Source organism: Aphelocoma coerulescens (genome assembly GCF_041296385.1).
Source record: "Aphelocoma coerulescens isolate FSJ_1873_10779 chromosome Z unlocalized genomic scaffold, UR_Acoe_1.0 ChrZ, whole genome shotgun sequence".
Lineage (NCBI taxonomy): Eukaryota > Metazoa > Chordata > Aves > Passeriformes > Corvidae > Aphelocoma > Aphelocoma coerulescens.
Window position 1 is genome coordinate 23,980,371 of NW_027184085.1, and position 14,489 is coordinate 23,994,859.

Here is a 14,489-nt window from a genome sequence, read left to right on the forward strand (position 1 = left end):
ACACCTTTCTAAGACACTAAAGTTGACAAAGAAAATCCAATCAAATACTGTGATTTTATGGCATGGTTAGCTAAAGACTGAGCATTTTGACAATTTTTGTTAGTCATTCAGTAAGAATAAGAGGAACTAATTTCATGGCAGTGTCATAAATTGCCAAAACCCGAATTTTCATAGATTTCTGTCCTTTAGTAGATCAAAGGAGGGAGTAGATGCAGAAATGTACTTTAAAGATAGGAGAGAAAGAGAACTGAGGAATTTACAGTAATTATAGAGTTCATAGATTCTTCTGAATAATAATTTATATTATTTTATAGCTTTTCTTATTTCTGTTTTAACACACCACCTTTGGTCAGAAGTCAGCTTTCTAGCCTTCATTCTCAATGTTTTTGTTTGAAATAGTTACAGTAACTAACAAGCATGATTGCTCTAAATTGTCACTTGGTGGCACTGTTACCGTACTCAAAACAAATAAAGCTTAAAACTACTGCAGGGAGACTTTTACTATCACTTGCAGTTGTTGAGTATTTCCCAAGTCTACGCTAAAGCAAAATTTTAAGTACTGGAAATATTTTGAAGCTTGCATCACTTAAATACCTTATTCTTGCACTTACATTTTTCCTGCCCTGGCATTACCAAGTTTAACTGTCAGTGTTATCTAGGATTTGAGCCCCTCTATTGTAGCGCTACACATTAGAATAATGGTGAAATATAGCTGAAACTGAAAAAAAAAAGAAAAGTTCAGGTAAATTATGTAGCTGAGGAAGCTCTGTTAGACATTTTTACAAAACTGGATGAAAAACATTATTTTAAACCGTTGCAGAAATAATGTTTCCAGAGTTCTTCTCTGTTGTATTACTGTGAAATTCCACTAGCACAAAGTAGAATACTTGTCTTTTCTGTGTTTAAATTATTAATATCACATGGGAAAAGCAGTGTTATTTTTAGCCTGTATAGATAGTTAGATACTCTACAAACCTAGTCTCAGCAGGTCAGCTGCTGGTAACTTCTGAAGAAGGAATTTGGAAATTAAATAGCTGAAGTGTGGCAGGCCATGATTGAGGCAACTTAACAAAGGTGTGTGGCTCTCTAGCCACAAGGGCAATTAGCCCTTGAGGATCACCAGTTCAGTGGGAGAAGAAAGTAGCAGTGTTCAACAGATGTATTTTGCAAACACATTAGACTCAGTTGGTCTGCTGGCACTTAAAACTGTGATGAGAAGGAACAAAGCGTTTTCTAAAGACACAATTCCTCTGACAGAGTGGAGGGGGTTTGTAAGCACAGACACATGTCACTCCTCACTTCTCACTGTGCTGGCATTGATATTTATCTGAAGACCTTAGAAAATCAGGTCTTCAGTCACTGCAGTGGCAGTATCTGCTATTCAGACAATCCCCAGGACAGGTGAAAGAAGAACGGATCTTGCATAGAAAATAATTTGCTCTCAAATACCATCAAACACACTCTTGCACAGAACTGCAGTTTACTTTTCATTAAGGAGGAAGTTTGTGTATCCTCATACTTCAGATAATGGTATGGTATGATATGTTTCCGAAATTTGAGGTTTAGTAATGACAAGTCAGGCTTTCATGTAATTTTATGTATGCTCTGCAGAATACCAACAGAGCTGTAGGTTTGTTTCCTTGACATGGAAATGCTAATGTATGAGGCCTGATAGGAAAAAAAGAACCCATAAAAATTAGTTTTAAATCAGAATATTTAGAACTATGGAGGTAGATGTGGGGGAAAGGTAAGGGAAATTTGTAAGTCATTGTGTGCATGGTTTGAAATGGTTTGTCTGAAATCTGACTTTCATTTGGCCTGATGTATGGCTGTATTAAGATGCTGCGATGCACAGTAGCCGATGCAGCCAAGAAGTTAATACTTAAAATGAAGAAGAGATGAACAGACTTAATAATATATGAAAATTAAAGCAGTATCCCTAATAGGAGAACTGCAGGTACCCAGTAGTCTAGTCATGTTATCCATCTAATCTTGGCAGATGCTAGAAGTAGTGAAGGATGTCTAATTACTGGTCTATCTATGATTCTGAAATAAGAATCTCTCTTGCCTCCCTAGTAGATAAATATTAAAACCTGTATGGTCTTGGAAACCAGTAGGCTTCTGCCACTACTGGGCCTAATGGGAATGGCACGCCTGTATCTTGAGCTGAACACAAAGGAAGCTCTTCTTGCACTTCAATCTTCTTTACTGGGAAGGATACTGGGCCAACCAAATAAAACAGAGACATGAATATGACAAAATCACTCATTATCCATTCATATTTTATGAAGTCTAACAGAGTAGAAGAGAAGCTATACAGAACCAGAGACTGAGGACTTGCAAACTAAATTGACCATTATAAATTTTCTACATAGTCACCCTATATTCTCTCCTTCAGGGGACTGTCTCAACTATTCAGAAGTCATGACTGTTCCAATAGTTATAATGAACAGTGGCAAAAGAGTAAAGTGCATTCACAAGAAGCAGCTTATGGCATTTTCAGAATTGTTTTGCCTCTTCAGCTCTTACTATATGACTGAGAAAGATACAGTAATAAGAGCATTCACCTACAGTGCACAGAACTGGACAAATTCCATTTTAACTGCTGTAAGGCAGCGCTAAAACACATTATCACCTCTCTATATAAATAGCAGGTTAAAAACAAACAGAAAGGTCTTGTCTTAGTAGAGTTTGCAGGAAACATTCTGTCTTGAATGGTAGTTGTAAGAATTAGCTGACATCAAAACAGTTGGCAGGAGATGAAGATTCCTCTGCCTCTTAAGTTATGTTTGTTTATTCAATTTAGTTTGTCTCCAAGCCACCACTCTCCATAACATCATCCAATCTTATGGCAAGTTTTTGCCAATCTGTAGTGTTTTTTTGTGGTTTTCTGCGTATTTATATTATGCACCTCTGTGTCCTGTTATAAAACAGGAACACTAATACTTACACAGATTAAGTCTTAACTCAAGGCTGTAAGACCTCAGTAACACTGAAGAGGGGTAAAAATAAGATATTAATCAGAGCCAAAATACAGATAGTTTCAGAGGAGACTGTACTGATAAAATCCATAAAGAAAGACATTGACATGAAATGCAAAGTCATTACCCCATAAGGGGCACAGGGGAAGATAGACATCAATTTTGTACAAAACTTTCTGAATGGTTTCTTGATATACCTGCACCTCGTTCCTAACGGATTGAGGGTTGCTATCCAATCAATACCCTTTTGACCCAGGAGATGTGCTTGGCTGATGTGTGATTATCATACAGAACTTAGTGAGCCTTTCCTAGACTGATCCCAACTTCAACTATGCATTGCACCCATCGATATGACTCTTCATGAAAATAGAGGCTAAGAGTAAAGCATTCCACTTGGTGGAAAGGAACAAAGAATGCCACTGATGAGGAGTGGAGACAGGTTTGCAGTGCTCTACTTCTGTTTGTTTAACTTTGGCCACTGAGAATTTTCCATTCTCAAGCAAGGGAGAAATAATGGAAATGCACTATGCTAAGATGTCGTGCTGGTGTAATGTCTCCACCACCCTGCAGGATCAATTTTGCTCCTTAGTAATTCTGAACACAATTGGAATGCAACTATCTTATAGGACTGGAAACCTGCCAAAAAAGCACTTCCACACAATATTGCAACATCTTGACTTAAATCATCATTAAGAGTTTTGCTACCATCCTGTCATTTCACTAGACTTCAGACACCTATTACCAGGAATTGAGCCTGAGCAACTTCAACATGGCTTTATTCTGAATGCAAATATCATTATATTCCTTGAGAAGTGGGCATATCCTCACTCATTACAGTCCTTGGTTAATGAGCACAGATTCTGAAAGCTTGCTAGGGCATATCTGTAATTTTCCGCTTAGATGTTCAATCAGTTTTTCTAAAATATTCTACTTTGTGCATTCTCAAAATACCTTTCTTCCTCTCTACCCCATAGTTTATAAAATACAAATCAGTGGAAAATCTCTCCTGAAACTTAAGTCGATTGCATACTCCTGAAATTTAAAAGGAGAAATACCATGTAGCTATTGAAATTAAGTAAATATGCATATTACAGGCTAGAATGTTCTGAATTTCCCTTATGTGTACTCATGGCCCTTGCTCAGAGAAAACTGCCCAAGACTGCTAGAAATGAGTGTATAAAAACACAGGTAAACTTTTTTCCAGGGTTTAGATGCAAAACATTTTAGCTGTGACATGTAATCAAAAGCTCAAATGTTTTATTTTCCTTTAAATGTCTGCTTTTGTCACATTTCTGCATGTAAATTAGATTTGGAAAATTTTCTCCTTGTAGTTAAAAATATGTTATAAAGCTACATCATATGGCACCATTCTCAGTCCTATGGAAGCCAATACTTCTTGATACTGCTCTGATACTCTTTCATATATACATTTTCAATCTTCCCAATGCCTTTGCAATGCCATTGACTTAGGAAAAAAAAAATAGTGCTGGGATGCAATAAGTCAGTGGTTTATATCCCTCCTGAATTTAATGACCACTAGACATTTTCCAAATGGATTTGTAGGATACTAGGTGGCTAACCAAGGCTTATGGAAGGAAGATTTATTTGTCTTAATTTTTTTGTGGCCATATGGTCTAGAAGCATTTTATGAAAACCCTGCTATCAAAAACCACAGCAGTAGCTGAATTTTTTTAGCTTGACAACCAGATAAAGAGTGAGCATAAAAACTGAAATGTGTTTTTCCAACACAAACAAGATCTATTCAATAACTACATAAAGTTTGCAATAGAGACTTAACAACTGTAAAGATGATGTTTTAAGTACTCAGATATAAACAAATGAATAAATAAAAAAGAATAGGCTACCAAGGGTTAATATGTAGCTGAAAATCTCATTACAAGGACTGTGGCACATAATTGATCTGACTGTTTGGCTGACTGAGTCAGTGGCCCCAGAGATTTATGTACTCATGCATTTCTGCAAAGTCCTGGCTTGAGTCTGACTCTGTGCAGCTGTTCAATGAAGACACTTCACAATCTGCAAAACAAAGAGCAACATCTACCAGCCACAACACTGACAACATCACAATTTAGAGGCTTGTCAGTCTAAGAAGAAAAGGTTCTGTCAAGCTTTCCAGAGAAAATGGTTCAAACAGATGCAATTAATATCAGAAGTGGGGGAGACAGCATGTTAAGAGATGCTGCTGTCAGGGCTTCAAAATATCATGGCCAATGTTGGCACCAAGACTGCACAACCAAATGTCACTAAAATGTGCTTCAAACTTCATATGAACTCCATTTGTATGTTGCTTTCAATTTGTGTTAAGTTTTTTACCTCCATTCTCCTACATGTGCTTAGTAGTTTTCCACTACTTTATTTAAGAATTGAAAAATGGTTTTGCATTAATTTTGAGGCATCTGTTTGGACCATGCTGCAGAGTACAATAAGACTAAATCACTGAGAGGAGACAGAATCCACTTCTGTAAGAAGACAATGTGACATTGTCAAATGCCCTGTGTAGTAGCCATTATGAACAAAGTCTATAAGGAAACACTTGTCTGCAACAAAATCTCTTCATATTGTTGTCCTACCCATATAAAAAAATACAGATACAATGATATCTATGTATTTTTGTGTGGTGCCCTTCACTGTTTATCCATAGCTCTGAGATCAGAAATGGTGCTATGTTTGATGTGATGCGTTGTTGTAGACACTACTAAAAGCAGCAGTTAGATGTGGAAACTAATTGAAAATGTAAGTGTTCTTGTCCTGCTCCAGGACTCCCAGTGATTTATGTGCATCTGAACTAAGGATATTTAAATGATGGGCTCGTGGAAAAGAAGGAAAGAGAAGCAATTAATCAAAAAGGACAATCAGTAAAAGGCACAATGAAACACTGCAGCTTGTGAAAAGAAAATGGAGCCTCCTTATCTAGCTTAACTTAGAAACAAAACATTAATTGAAATGCTGGAACATTATTTGAAGAATACTAAGAGGACATGTCTTTTACCAGTGATGCACATTTTACCTTTTGTGTGCTGCTGCAGTGTAACAACAGAATATCTCTGCAATTCAAGAAACTCTTTCAAAATGTAACTCTATTACATTATTTGCTTGAAAGATGTCGCAAGAAAAATATTATTTTCAGTGAGCATTTCAGTGCTGTGATTTGTCTTATTTCTATTTTTTGCTATTTCATTTGCCTCTTGTTTTCTCTCTTTTTTTTTTTTTAATTTTAAACAAAAAGGAGGAATATCCTATCACTGTGAGAGAGTCGGATAGACTAAGCAGGTATTTTATGTGACCAAACGATTAGAGCTGATGTGCATTCTAGGAATTACCTTCTAATCTAACAGCAGTCAATTAAACAAACCTGGTCACATTTCTGGCCTTACTGTACATTCTGTGGGGCCTTTCTGTACACACTGTGAACCATGGGTCAGAAGCCTTGAATTCAAGCCTCTATCAAAGACTTCTAACAAAATATTTTTTTGCATTCTCAAATCAAGTACTAATGATTCTCAGTAATAGTCTATCATAGTGGCAGTGGGGAAGTGGATTTGCATATGAACAGGTAGTCACAGTGTTTGAAATGCAATTCTCAAAGGGAACAATGAAAATACAATACATTAAGAAAGCAGAGAATTATATTACATTCTTTCTTTTATACAACTTCATGACTTCCTTGAAAGTCTAGAATAATAAAGGAATCAAATGTTTATATCAGATTGAACTAAATAATGTTTCTGTGGGAAAATTAAACAATATAAATATAACCTTGATCTCTTTAGCTGCAATTCCTTATTCTTTTATTATATGGCAATGACATTTTCATGAAACAACTAAGAGGGGGGCCAAAGCTTTCAGTGCCTGAAAACAAATTGCCCCAATACTAAAAAAAAAAAAAATACTAACTCAAACATCAAGGGAGAAACAGAGAGTGGTAGAAAGCAGCAATTCTTCACCTTGCCCAGCACCAAAGCTGAGGAAATTGTGAATGGAAACCTCAGCCTAGAGCCCTCACTATGAAATCTTAATGCTTATCACTGCTCATTTTATACTGTTTTCTGCTGGCATCTTTGTAAGGTGTAAAAGTAGAGCTGTCTTGGAAATACTAAGCATACAAACACTGTAAGGAAGGTAAATCAGGTTTTGCCATATTTTTGCCCTCTCCTACAAGTATGAACAAAAAGAATATATTCAGATGTTGTATTCATATACTCTGGTAAGCATGGATATTTGAAAAGACCTCAATGGAATTACTTTCATTAAAGTAGGCATGCTTTTCAAAAGTAACATAAAGTACTTTTCTTTGAGGAAAAGTGTGAACAAACTTCCTGAAAAAAAACAATCCAATGTCATTTGCAATTGAATTTGTTAATTTTATTTTAAAGGCAACTGCACTGCAAATTGAAAAATTATATTCCAGTTGTATATGCAATCCATAGACAGAATATATTATTAAAGTGAAAGGAAACTGTTACTAAAAAGACAATCACCAAGTTCTTCAAAGCAGATAGCTTTACATGCCATAGAAATAATACGGAAGTGTAGTTGACAAATGTATACTGTCATGTTATGTTCTAGAGGAAATTAATGTATTTTTGTATATGAACAATCACATGAATTTTTGATCTGTTGTAGACCAATCACAAAATCAAAAGTGGTTTTTTTTATGATTTAACATTGAAAATATTAACAAAGAAATCTTATCAGATTAGTCGTGTTTGTTTCTAAAAGTGAAAAACAAGGTTAAGACCTGACACTGCAGGTACTCCTGCTGGCCAGTCTAGACAGGTTTCTAAGGCAGCTTTATTAGTTTGGATGTAATTTTCCTTAAATTATACTCAAGGCCAATTCATTGTGTGAAACTGAATTTTCATTAAGAGTAAGGCTGAGAAGTTGACGTTTTTTATTGTCATGAGAATGACTGACGATTACTATGGTTTCTGTGAAAAATTATGTTTATGGCATTGAACAATGATGCTTATGGCAACAGTCTGTTCGCCTGTCCATCAGTTCCTCCACTAGCATTCTTTAAAGCCATTAAGCTACTTCAATCAAACATCACAGGAAGCAATAGTCTCAAAGATAATCACATTCTCCAAAGCCTTGTGAAATATGCTGCCCAGGCAGAGAAGAGAGAGTCATTTGGAAAAAGAAGGAAAAGGCAGGAGATACCAGTGGTCCCTCAGGGATGCTGGAGCCTACCTGGGGATGGGGACTGCAACATAGCCACCCCATCCATTGGCTTTGGCACTGATCTGACCCAAGTTGAAACGAGTTGCCTTCTCCCTGAGAGCAGCTAGGCCAGAACAGGGCTGTATTGCACCAGGGAGCATAGTGCGATTGTGGACATCTGAATGTTTCTTACAGCAGAGTTCTAGGGGGAAGAAAGGGGAATTGTAGAGACTATATCAGAAAGGGATCTACAAAAAGCAAGGAAAAACTAAAAGCACTGCCATGGTGCCTTGTAAGCAACATAGGGGAAGAGAGGGCAGAAGGGATTTTGCCAGGATCAAAAGGTGATTGACAGAAACCCCTAGAAAACTGAGCCTCATATCTTCTTTGCTCACAAAACAATTTGCTAGATTTTTACTGAACCTCTCCATAAAAAAATTTTCTCTTTCACCCTTAACCTAAAATGCCAAGGAAAAGGTTATATTTGAAGCTTACTAATGAGCATCTTTAGTGTTCATTAAGTAGATGTGCTAAAAGCTACTTAAAACTTCTAGGGCTTGCAAATATAAACATTGAAATGACCATATCAAACTCTGCATTAGAGCACAGAAAATAAGAAACCTGATAAAGTGGTTTGTTTTGCTCTCCTAGTTAGATTTGCATAAGCAGCTCTTCTAAATTCTGCTGTATTCTGTCATTATTGTTGTTCCTAAAGATGAAGATTTTTTTAAAGTACACATGTTCCTAAAGATGAAGATTTTTTTAAAGTACACATTTTTTAAAGTACACATTTAAAGTACACATTTTTTTAAAGTACACATTAAAGTACACAAATGAAGAACAATTCACAAGTAGAAGTTGATAACCCAAGTTAACATTGAAACTGCCTTGCACACATTTTAATTAACTCAGATTAAAAAAAGTATAGATCTGGCTTCATCTGCAGAATACCAGATTAATGTAAGTGCATTAAGTATTGGCAGAGGGGAAGCATAGCGCACTGGGGATCACTTTGTCTCCTAGAGGAAGTGTAAAATGGATCAACAGATGTTGCATTATGTAGTAGATGCCTTTATGCCTGATCTATTCCATTTATACAGCATTACACAGTCTCATTGCAAATGCAGATTCAACCTTAACAAAGCTCTAACTTCTTTAAATATCAAATGGCATTTTTCATTTGTTTAGGTTTATTCTCAAGACAGAAGATATACCAGAAAGGAAATAGTATGAGGCAGATTTGAAGATTTGTTCTTGGTTTTAAATTTTGGTTCACATGTTTCCTCCAAACCTGAAAAAAAGGACAATGTATTGATTTCAAATTCTGCAGACTGCAGATTTCTTGGTGCATTCATGGGCTTTTTACAGCTGAGAAAAAAAGCATGGTGCTCTTCCCCAGGCCATCTTCTTCAGTATTTCTCTTTGTACTGGGCAACTGATGAAATTCAGGTATCTTCTGCAAAGAATGGAAACTACGGTATAGTAGAAAATGGAGCCTTGGGTTCAGCTTTTTCCCTAACAGCTGTTGCTATGACATGAATTTGTTCAGAGCTACCATGAAAAGGAAGCCTATTAGAGAAAAGTTTGAGGAAAATAAGAAAAACAATATTAAGGTGTTGGAGGTTTTTTTTTTAATTGAGAATCCACAATTTTAAAAATTAAAGAAGAACCAACTTAAAAATTTCTGTTTCTACCAGTGCAGTGTTATTCAGCCAAGAAGCTTTCTGTCTTCCTTTGGAGCTACCAGCCTGAACGGTTTGATAGGCAGGCATTTTCCTACATGTGCTGGGAATATTCAATGCTGCTTCTTTTTGTAGTCTTTTTTTAAATTCTAGTTTTCCCCCTTCGTTTGCTGTTTTCTAGCCTACCCCAACACACCGCAAAGGAACAGTATCTGTTTAATAGAACAGGGGGGAGGGAACTTTGAGGGGGCATCCAGTGCATCAACTTGCTTCAAATCAGAATCAACAACAGCCCCTGCAACAGGAATTTCAGTGCCTGACACTTCACTACTTCCATGGCAGTTCCATTCATATGCTTAACCAACACACCATTATAAAAATTTTTCATTATCTGTACTACCTCCACTTGACAGAAACATCAGCTCAGTCTCTGTAAATCCGTACTTACAGCTCCTACCACTCAAGAGGATCCAGGTCTATCCACCAGAAGTGCTGGAAGATGGATGCCTCCTAAAATGCATCTGCTTTTATTGCATATTATGCACTAGATGTTAGGGCTGTGCCCTAAGCCTATAACCCACTGATAGTGCTGGAGCATTGGCGTAGGAATTTTTAACCCAATACCACTGCTGCCATGTGCCCCTGAGAAACCCTTCAGCCCAACAAAAACCCAGATAGAGTAACGGAGTTAAAAGGTTTTCTCATTTCATTGCCACTCCACAATTTTACTCTATCATGTTCTCATTTAGATCTGCAGCAGGCTGGGAGGTTAATTCCTCCATTAACACTGCCTGATGCTGTACGGTTGCTATGTGTTGCAACAGTGAGCCAGTAGCTCTCTATCTCCTCATCTGCATAGTTGCTGCATGCAGCTTTGCTTACCTCCTTGTCTGTTTTACTACAATACAGTTCATTATGGCTTCGTGCAGAAGGGGATTTCATTGCAGTTTTGAAGATAGGTTTATCTTTTTTATCTTCAATTGGATGACACAAAAACAGAGCAAACATGACATTAGAAATAAGACAAAAATTATTCTCAAGCTGCCATGCAAAAGGGTGAGAAGAGGATCATTTTCATTGCCACTAGCCTTAATTTCTTCAGATGAATTGAACTGCTTTACTGCAACAATCTTCTGCTAAAAACTTGAGAAATATTTTTCAGGCCAATTTGAAAGCCACTTCTTACTCAAAAGAGAAATAGATTGGTCCATTCTCATCACAGTTGCACTCAGATGGAAACAGAAGCCATTATGGACTCCTGTGTCTACAAAAAGACTTATCTAATTATGGAAAGCAGAATTAAGAACAGAAAACAGGTCTCCATTGGTAGCTCTAGTGAATTTATCGTGGTTCTAAACTATTAAGGACAGACTGTAGTTTTAAGTGCCCTTGAAAACATCCAGTGAATGAAGATTCTGTGAATGTATTTGGCAGTTAATGTTAATAACATTATAACAACTGCATTCAAAACTTAACTTATATCCTGTCTAAATTAACTCCCAGTTCCTGCCCTTTAAACTCATTTAATGTTATTGACAGGAGAAAAGTAATAGGAAAAAACTTCAGAGAGAATAGAAGTGAATATATTTTACAGACCAGGAAATGAATACAAAAAATTTCCAGTAGGAGACATAATTAAACATTTTAAAAATAGAAGCTACTGTTAATCTTTTAAATACAATGCTTTGCAAGTCAAGAGTGAGTGCATTACTTGGACACTGTATTTTTAAGCTCTGTGTTACTGTAAAGAAGTTATTCTCTCAAAAAAAATCCATTTGGGAAAGAATGGCTTTCTTAGTAAAACTCTAATGACTGACATAGAAATATCATTTGTGACTAGTGACTAGCTCATAATTTGTAACAAGAATTTAATAAGAATTATGAAATTAAGAATTAAGAATTTAATAATTCTTTTAAATTCCTATTCTCCGACTAAAATATAAACTTGGTGTCAAAAAATTGTAAGATATCAATGTCTAGATTTTAAACTAAAATTTCTCAGTCGTAGAATTCTTCATTATTTGAAAAATGAACATTTTTAAAGACTATTGTAATACACAATTGATGCATTTGACAGTCTTTGAACTACCCTACCTTGGAACAGGATGCTAAAATTAAAATTGCACTTGCAAATATATTTACAGAATGACTGGTATTCCTCCTATCCCGCCTGATATAAGCAGTGTAGAGAGGAATTTCTTTTTAGCAGTCTAATCTGGGACTTTTAAAATTAGTTGCAATTAGAAGCATTTCTCTGCAGATGTTTCTTCTTCTTCACAGCTTGAGCTCAAGTTTAGGAGACCCTGAACAGGTCTACATAAACTTTCATTTTTTAAACAACAGCCAACAGATATACAAATCAAAAACCCCTGCTAAAGAGATTCTTATATTCCAGATGATATTGGCCTTTCCATATGTGGTCACTGCAGCACTGCATCACACTAATCCCTCACTTAACAAGATGCTGATATCAAGACACCAGTTATTAGCACTTTATTTTGTATTTCAGAGCATTACTCCTGTTTCAGACTCTCCTGTGCTGCTCGAACAACAACAGAGATAAACTGTTACATATAGAGAATAATCCTTGTTTTCTCCCAGAAGGATATAGCTAAATGTTCAACTGGCAAACTTACATGCATACATAGCTTCACTGTCTGCCTTGGGCTAGATAATGTATACTTATGAATCTAGGACTCTTTTAAAGTGTCTTATATAAGAAGGAGTACAAATGAAAGGAATACATTGGTAAAAGAAGGAAGAAAAGAATATTCAAAATTATTCTACTGTGTTGACCTGATATCTTTCTATTAATATAATTCCACTATGCTCAATGACAGTTGATTGCTTTTTTATGGATGGAGCTTCATTCACTGCTATTGAGTAACTTCTGAGTCCAGCTGAGAAAAACAAATGCTGTCAACTCCTCAAGTGAGAAGCAGAGAACACAGAAATACCCATGCACAATTAAAAGTGCTGTGTAAAAGTGGAAGAGTTGTTTAAAATTATGCTTTGCTTTCTGGTCAGTGAAGGTGTGAATGATGAGAAGTACATTAAGTGATTTGGAATCTTTACCTCTGCTTAATTCTGGCAAAATAAATCTATGGAAACCATGCAGAAATTGTAAAAGAGAAAATACTGTAAGAGCCTCCTCGTAAATGCATGTGATACAAATGGTTAGACACCTGCATGGGCGTTTGTCTGACCTGGAATGTTTCCAGAAGGGGACAGCAATGTGTGACCACACTCCCCAAATTCTGGAGCAGGATTTGCCCTGGGAGCCCTTGGCAACATCTGGCAGCTTGGCACAGCATTATGACAACAAAATAGTTTGCATGAGCTGGAGTGATTTCACATTTTTAGTAGGAACTAAGACTAGCTTTTAAATTTCAAACGTAACAAAAAAGTCTGTTTTAAAAGTAAAGACAATTTAAAGACCTCATTAAAACCCATAAATATGTTCTGTTTAATTTTGCCAAAATGTTGTACAAACTTAGTTCTTTTACTGTGAAAAAGGATTCTGTTGTTTACAGCTTGATTTTTTTGGCCTTCTTTTGATCATTATAACTTACCTTAATAAACTGCAAATATTGATTTTTACATCTAGCACTAAAGAATACTATATTTTGAAATTGTTTTTTATTTTCTTTTGGTTTATGTTATTTAACAAATATTTTTGCAGGTGGAAAAAACAACAGCAACAACAACAACAACAACAACAACAAACCAGTGCAGCACTCCTTTTTGTTGCTGATATTCTTCCACTGCTAAAGAAAGAAGAAATTTTTTCCCTGTAATAACACTGCTTTTGTTTAAGTGTACTATTATCCATTAAAATACACTGCTATGTGATGTTTTAAAAGCAGCTCAGTAAAGGATATAAAGCTGTTTATAAAATCTACAATGAAATTAGACAACCTATGTAAATCAGTCTGTCATAATGTCTGCATTTTCCATTGAGAGATAAAGAAAATAAAGTCCACAGGAAAGCAAAAAAGTACTTGTCATCCAGTGCAATTTACTAATTGGGAAAAAAAAAATCCATATTGTGCACAAATTCGTCTCTTTGTTTCCAGCAATTCAAAGTCAAAAGGCAAGGTTGAAGGTATAGATTCAGGTTGAGTGTACTGAACTCTAAAATTAATTTTAATGCAACAGTCTAGGTAGTTGATTAGTCTGCATTATTATAATTTATTTCTGGACATTACCACTTGCTAAATGTTCCCGTCACTTTGGGCAAACCTCATGAATTTGCCCCCTCTTTCACAACATAGCTGCGATAAACCTCATTGCTTGGCTAAAGAAAGCTGCTTTGGATGCCAGCTAACTCAGCGCTGCTTTACTTTGCTTGAGGCCTGCCAGGGAGAAGTGCTTGAGAAGCTGATTTTTAAGAACCCCTGAGCAGTCTCAGCAACCCTGGAGACCCGTGAGCACTTAACTGTTCTAAAAGGCAAGCCCAGGAGACAAAGAATTGAATCTGTACCTCCACATTATGTTTAACTATGACAGGGCAATTACAGAGCTCTTTCACGAGGTAGCTTATGTTTCATGTGTGTATAACTTCAGACATTGCCCTCATACATCCCTACAGCATTTAAATGTACTCTGTTCCATATATCTGTTTTTACACCACTAAAAATATCTA

At 36.1% G+C, this 14,489-nt stretch overlaps 1 protein-coding gene across 1 annotated transcript in view; it reads right to left on the reverse strand.

Moving 5' to 3' along the window:
• The window catches only part of SV2C (synaptic vesicle glycoprotein 2C), a 78,586-nt gene that overhangs the window by 25,631 nt on the left and 38,466 nt on the right, over positions 1–14,489 (reverse strand). The window lies entirely within an intron of this gene.